The sequence below is a fragment of the Vulpes lagopus genome, chromosome 1 (assembly GCF_018345385.1).
Source record: "Vulpes lagopus strain Blue_001 chromosome 1, ASM1834538v1, whole genome shotgun sequence".
NCBI classification, from domain to species: Eukaryota; Metazoa; Chordata; class Mammalia; order Carnivora; family Canidae; genus Vulpes; species Vulpes lagopus.
The window spans coordinates 137,635,112-137,642,552 of NC_054824.1; the positions used below are offsets into that span (position 1 = coordinate 137,635,112).

The 7,441-nt window shown below is 36.7% G+C and overlaps 1 pseudogene; it reads right to left on the reverse strand.

Annotated features, from left to right (window-relative positions):
• Nucleotides 1-4,369: 4,369 nt before the first annotated feature.
• On the reverse strand, nucleotides 4,370-4,748 carry LOC121471970 (annotated as a pseudogene).
• Between the last annotated feature and the right edge of the window lie 2,693 nt (nucleotides 4,749-7,441).

Consider the following 7,441-nt stretch of genomic DNA (forward strand, 5'->3'; position numbering starts at 1 on the left):
TCTCAACCTAATTATCACTTCCTGGAGAGACACTTTCTCTGACTCCTCAATCCTAAGTAGATAGCATTCTCCTTTTTTTTCTTCTTCCCCTGCTCCATTTCTGACTTCTGTTAGAATGATTGAGATTTTAAATTTCTCTTTATACTTCTACTGCTTTACGTTTTATCCATGTAATTTTTTACTTCTGGTGGTTTCTTTTACATTTTAAACAAGTATGTTTACCCAGAAAAGGTTAAAATTAATTAGTGTCTTTTCACCTTTGAAACATCCTCTGAAGTTTCATCCTTATCTTTGCCTTTCTTTTTTCTTAAATATGTGATACACATTTCTGCTTCCACAGTGTTTACCATCTTCTTTCTTGCTTCTTACATTGTGTTTCTCTTTGGTTCATTTTTCTTCTTCTTTTTTTTTTTTTTTTAATTATGATAGTCACAGAGAGAGAGAGAGAGAGGCAGAGACACAGGCAGAGGGAGAAGCAGGCTCCATGCACCGGGAGCCTGATGTGGGATTCGATACCGGGTCTCCAGGATCGCGCCCTGGGCCAAAGGCAGGCGCCAAACCGCTGCGCCACCCAGGGATCCCGGTTCATTTTTCTTCTTGCGCAAGTATATCTCTCATATAATTCCTTCATTCAGGATTTGTAAATAGTTAGCACTTGCGGTTTTTGTATTTATGGAAATATTTTTATTTAGCACTTTGCTCTTGAGTGATTATTTAGCTCCCTGTCAAAATCTAGGCTGATGTTAAATTCCATACTCCTTTGAAGATATTAATCTTTGGTTTTATGGCAACTGTTATTGCTTATAAAAATCTATGTTATTAGTCTGTCATTCCTTCTTAGAGAAACAGTCACTTCTCTCTGGTAGCAGTTGGGATTTTTCTTTCTGGGTTATAGTCTGTAGGTTCACTAGGAGCTGTCTAGTATGGATTTATTTCTTTGTTTTGTCTTGCTTGGGACCCATTGCACTTCTCAAATATCAGAATTCATAACTTTCATTGATTTTCATTCCAATATTTAATATTTCCTTGCTTCTGCTTACACTGTGTTTTATTAATTCTTCTTTTTATAGTGTCTTAAGATGGAAGCTGAGGCCATTCATTTGAAGGCTTCATTCTGCTCTTTCCCATATAGGTGACTGGTATTATCAATTTTTATGTAGTGCTCTAGTTATATCACACAGAATTTGATATGTTACTTTTTCATTTTCATTCACTTCAAAATATATTCTAATTTCTTCCTTGATTTCTTTTAATTCAAGGGTTATTTAGAAGTATATTATTTCTTTCACGGATGTTGGAGGAGTTTCTAGATATCCTTCTTTTACTTATAATTTAATTCCACTGAGGTCAGGGCAAGTATTTTTCTTTTATCACCACTTTTGAGAAAATTGATTATATCCCTTGGTTTAATTTTCTTTATGTTCTGCTTGGGATTTGTTCGGATTCTTGGATCTGTTAGTTTATAGTTTTTATCAGGTTTTGGAAGTTTTGGTCATTATTTCTTTAAATATTTTTTTTTTGCCCCCCTCACTAAGGATTCCAATTACACATTTATTAGGTTGCTTGTCCCATAGCTCACTGATGCCTTTTTAAGTTTTTTACTTTTATTCTTGTTCTGTTTCCTTTTGGGTAGTTTTTATTTCTGTGTCTTCAGTTTCACTAAGCTTCTATCTGCAATGGCTAATCTACCACTAGATACACACTATGTATTTTTCTTTCTCCTCAAACATTGTAATTTTCAACTTTAGATATTTGTTGGACCTTTATTCTTATTCATTGTGCTACTTATTTTTCTTCTTTGAACGTCTGGAATACAGTTAACTTTTTAAAATGTTAGTTCCTATATTTGCCATTTTATGGTATCTTTTCAGTTTGTTCATTCTTTTTCTTGTTCCTCCATTTACCTTTTCTTACTCTCTTATAACTTGAACATTTTTAGAATTCTAGTTTCACTTACTTCTACTGTTATTCAATACAACATTGTATAATTTATCACATATACACAAGTAACATATCACATTCTACTTGTATCAACATTTTATTACTTTGAGTTACATGTGAAAATCTTACTTCCATTTGGGTCCTTTATATTTCCTATTTTTAAGACATACAGGTTGCTTAGTATCTCCTCTGTGTACACTGAGCACCATACCAGAGGATGTTATAATTTTTGGTTCATCTATCACATATAATATAAAAAACTCATGATGGGAAGAAAGGAGATTCTATTCTATTTGTGCTTATTTTTACCCCTTCTCTTGTTCTTTCTTACCTTCATGTCTCCTTCTAGTCTGTTATTACTTCCTTTCTGTTTAAAGAAGTCCCTTTGATCATTAAGAGGCAAAAAAGTCTCTTAGCTTTATTTATTCTGAGAATGACTTTATTTTTCCCTTCATTGCTAAAGGATATGTTCACTGGATACAGAATTCAGTGTTGACAGTTCTTTTCTTTCAGAGTTTGAAAAATGTTGTACCTCTTTTATGCCACTTCCCTGGCTTCCAGGCTTTCAATGAGAAATCTGCTGTCATTTGAAAAGTTTTTGTTCCCTGTGGACAGGACTAACTTCTTTTAAAAGTTTTTCTTTGTCTTTGGTAATAAGAGGTTTGATTATGATATGTCTTGGTGTGAGTTTCTTTGGCTTCATTCTGTTTAGGGCTCACTTATCTTCATGAATTAGTAGGTTATGCCTTTCACTAAACTTAGAAATTTTTCAGCCATTGTATCTCTGAATTTTTTTTTCCACCTCTAGCTCTTTCCTCTCTTTCTGTATAGACAGATGTAGATGTTAGATCTTTTGTTATTGTCCCAGATGTCCATAGGCTGTCTTCATTTTCCCCCCCATTATCCTTTCTCTCTGCTGTTTGTATTGAGTAATTTCTATTAATCTATCTTCAGGTTCATTCATTCTTTCTCTCTTGGCTCCAGTCTACTTTTGAGCCTGTTTGAGGTGAGTTTTTTTATTTTGGCTATTGTATTCTTCATCTCTACATTTTTTCTTTGTTTTTTTTATTTCTTTCCTGAGATTTTCTATTTTTCATTTGTTTTAAGAGTGCTTATCATTGCTAATTGAAGAATTTTTATGATAACAGTTTTAAAATTCTTGTCAGATGACTCCAACATCTGACTCATCCTAGTGTTGGTATCTATTGATTGTCTTCTCAATCAGTTTGTGATTGTCCTAATTCTTGGCATCAGGCATGGTTTCACCTGTATCCTAGACAATTTTGGTATTATGTTGTGAGACTCAGGATCCTATTTAATCTTCTTCTTTTTCTAAATGGCACTCATCTTGTTTAAGTACAGTGTATAGATCCAGGTTGGGAGTGAATGTGTAGTTCCCTAAGAGGCCCTGGTGACACTACCCTGACAAAACAGAAGTACTGACTTGCACTGCCTCATTGCACAGGAGTGTGGTATGTGTTAAGCTTCTGGTTGGGCTCTGCTGATGTCTCACTGAAGAAAATGAAGCAAGAATTTGTACCTCCTTGTTGCTGATGCATGGACATGTAAGCCCAGCTCCCCAGTGGGTCCTGCTATCAGCAGCTTGGCGGGGGAATTGGAGTACCACTGGCTTCTTTTATGGGTAAGGCTGGATGACTAACTCCCTTCTTGGCTCCACAGATACCATAGTGCATTTTTCCATTAGTGTTTGGCTGGAGTAGTGGGAGTATTGTCAAAAATATTTTCTGTTCTCTTAAGCTGATCTTTCCCCCATTCCTTTAACTAGAGATTAAGCTTTTCTAGGAGCTTTGTGCCTGCTTGGAGTTCTGGGTTCCAGGCTTCTCCAGGACCCTCTGGGATACATGGAAGACAAAAAGAAAACCCAGAGAACTCACTGCTGTGTTGTATCTGGAGTCCTAGTATTCTTTCTACCTTTCAGACTCTTCCTGTAGTTGCTTTTTCTATTATGTCAGGATTTTCTACTTGTTATAATAACTATTTTATTTTTTAAATTATTTATTTATTTAGGAGAGAGAGTGAGAGAGGAGGAGTGGGGGAGGAAGGGCAGAGGGAGAGAGAGAGAGGATCACAGGGAAATGCCACAATGAACCCAGAGCTCAATGCAGGGCTTGATCTCATGAGCCTGAGATTACCACCAGAGCTGAAACCAAGAATTGGATGCTTAACTGACTGCATCATCTAGGTGGCCCTATAATATTTTAATGTTATTGATTGCTAATTATAACATTTGTGCTAGTTATAGGTTAGTTTCAATTTGATTTTTCTTACTTATTAGGGGTTGTATTCTCTAGCTTCTATAATTAGATGCTAGTCATGGTGGGTTTTATTTTTTGGGGTTCTGGATATTTGTGTATTCTTATAAATATATATTTTTTTGCAGTTTTATACTTTTATTTTACATCAGCGATTAGTTCTCATCCACATTAACAGTCTAGATTTTTGAAAGTGGTGACAGGTACGTAGGTAACCAGCGTGTAGAGCTTGTTTGGTGAATCTTCATCCTCATTACGTTTTCTGGACAACCGCACACGGATACAGTATGGAACATTCCTTATTCCTTTGGCCCAGACAGCTTTGTTGAGCCTGGTGTCAATGCGCACAATTAGAGTTCCCATCTCCTTCATGGCAAATTTCCGGATCTCTTTGAGTGCCCGAGGGGCACGTTTCTTGAAACCCATTCCATGGATATGTTTGTGAATGTTGATGGTGTATTCTCTGGTCACTACCTCGTTGATGGCAGAATGGCCCTTCTTCTTCTCGCCACCCTTCTTTGTGGGAGCCATTCTGCCGGGCCCTAGTTGGAAAGCCTTATAAATATTTTTGAACTGTGTTTTAGTACATAAATTATCTGGAAATAGTTTGATCCTTTTGGGTATAATTTTTTTAAAAAATTTAAGTGTGACTAGAATAGCATTTTGTCTGGGCACATTCTTGAAGTAATCTGAGATAGTCATCTGTTTCCTGTCCATGGGTATCATTCTCCTTTATTGCTTGATGTCTAATCTCTTGAAAATTGTTATACATTACCTTTTTATTTTTTTTATTATTTTCTTAAAGATTTTATTTATTTATTTATTTTTGAGAGACTGAGAGAGAGAGAGAGAGAGAGAGAGAGAGAGAGAGAGGCACAGACACAGGCAGAGGGAGAAGCAGCCTCCATGCAGGGACCCTGATGTGGGACTCGATCCCAGGTCTCCAGGATCACACCCTGGGCTGAAGGCGGTGCTAAGCCACTGAGCCACCCGGGCTGCCCTACATTACCTTTTTAAAGTTGGTTTCAGAGAAGGGTAAATCTTACTCTTGTTATTCTATCTTGGCCAGAAGTTAAGTTCCATGGGTGTCCTTAAAAGGGGGAAAAAATCACAAAAAATAAGAAAATGAGGTTTAGAAGATAGATGTCAGGAAATGAGAAAAGACTAGATTCTAAAAAGATTAGAGGTATTCATGATAATCTTCAAGAAATATTTATTACCAAGCAGCCAAAATATATATTTCTTTCACATCTAGTTCCATCCTACAATTAATACTTAATGCCAACAGTGCTAAAAATTATAACTAGAATAACTAACTGTCCAATATCTAGTCTTAGCTTTCTCCCAGGGCCAATGGAAATAAACCAACTCCTTTCTCTCATTTCCACTCAATCCCACCTCTTATCCAAGGATGAATTCAGTTGCTTCTGGAATTTCTCTGAAGCTAAACTAACTTCCTCATGTATCCAATGCTCAGAATGATTAATTTTACTTTCATAATTGCAGAGAATGTTGTAACTGGAAGAATTTTTAGAAATAAAAATTTCTCATTGTACATGTGGAGAAAGGAAAGTAAGGTACAGAGAACTGATCAGTGCAAGTGGCAGTATGCAGTACAGTATAGTGAAATAGGGAAGGAGTTACTCTTCATGGATCACAGATTGGGGGAAGCCAAGTTTATAAAGATCAGATGACTTGTCCGTGTTTTCTAAGGTGATAGAGTTGGCTCATTTGGGCATAAAGTGTGTGTGTGTTTCCATACTTCTAGTCCTTCCTTAAAAATGAGCTGCTACCTTCTGATCCTTAAATCAGGACTCCTTTTGCAGGAGCCCTGGAGTAATTTATAGAAGACCAAGCACTTTCTGACTCATAATTCATGATATTATGATGCAGGATGAAGACATCTCTGGATATCCTATCTCTAAAATATAAATTATGAGCAAGACTTATATAATAAGAGGCAAACCTCTTCTCCATTGCAACATTTCACATTTCCTTCCAGGTTTACCCCTGCAACACCACCTCTACTATGTGACCTTAATTCAGGTGGTTGTACTAGGTGGTTCCTCATAAACAGTTGCGGAGTGGGATTAATCTAGACTTTTTCATACAATTATAGGTACCTGGGCCCTCCTTTTCATGTGCAACATGTATAGACTTGGCAGATATTGAAAGGCACAATACCTTATCATTTGTATCAACTCTGTTAGGAAGTCAAAGATGAAAGTAAAACATCCCAAAAGAAAAGAATTGCAGGTTATAATTAGATGTCTCTGTTTAATAGTTCAAAAAAATATTGGCAGGACATGAGGAGAACTACTAATTAAACTGGCTTTGCTTCCAGATCCCTGGGGTTTGAGAACTCTCCTAATTTCCACAGCAGCCACCACACTCGACATTTTACCCTGGTTGGGTGTAATGCCATCAGAGCAAATCATTTGGAAAACAGAAACAGCAAAGAAAAATTTGGAATAATGAAATGATCTTGGTGCAATTTATGGTTCCTTTGCCTCAAGGATTCAAAATTTTGAGGGGCACCTGCCTTCAGCTCAAGTGGTGATCATGGGGTCCTGGGATCAAGCCCTGGGTTGGGGTCCCTGCTCAGTAGGGAGTCTGCTTCTCCTTCTCCCTCTGCCCTCCCCTCATTTGTGCCTCCCCCCAAATAAAATAAATAAAAATCTTTAATAAAAACCTCCAAAGTTTGATATTTCCTTTGGTAATATCCAAAAGAAAAACATACCTGAGATCGCTTCTTAGAGTCTTGTAAGTAGATTTATATTAGCCATGAGATTTAATCATTGATTCCCTGTATGCCTGATTCAGCATTATTGACATACTAGAGGCTCGGGCTGTGTTTGTGGTTGATACACATGCTCCTGAGTAGAGGGTTCTTCCACAATTGGGGTAATGAAAATGTTTTGGAACTAGACAGACTTGGTGGTTATACAGCATTGTGAGTGTGCTAGATGCCACTGAATCGTTCATTTTAAAATGGTTAATTTTACCTTATGTAAGTTTCACAAACTTAATTTGGACAAGAGAGGTAGGAGGAGGAGCAACTTGCCTCTAAAAATGAGCCTGTAAGAAAGATCATAACTTTCTAGATTGGAGACTCCGAAAATATACAAATACATTTGTGAGAATTGTGTGTAAAATAAAGTGAGTATGTGTGTTTGTGTGTGTGTCTATGGCACTTATTTTGACTCTCTAGAAAACTGCGTATTTAC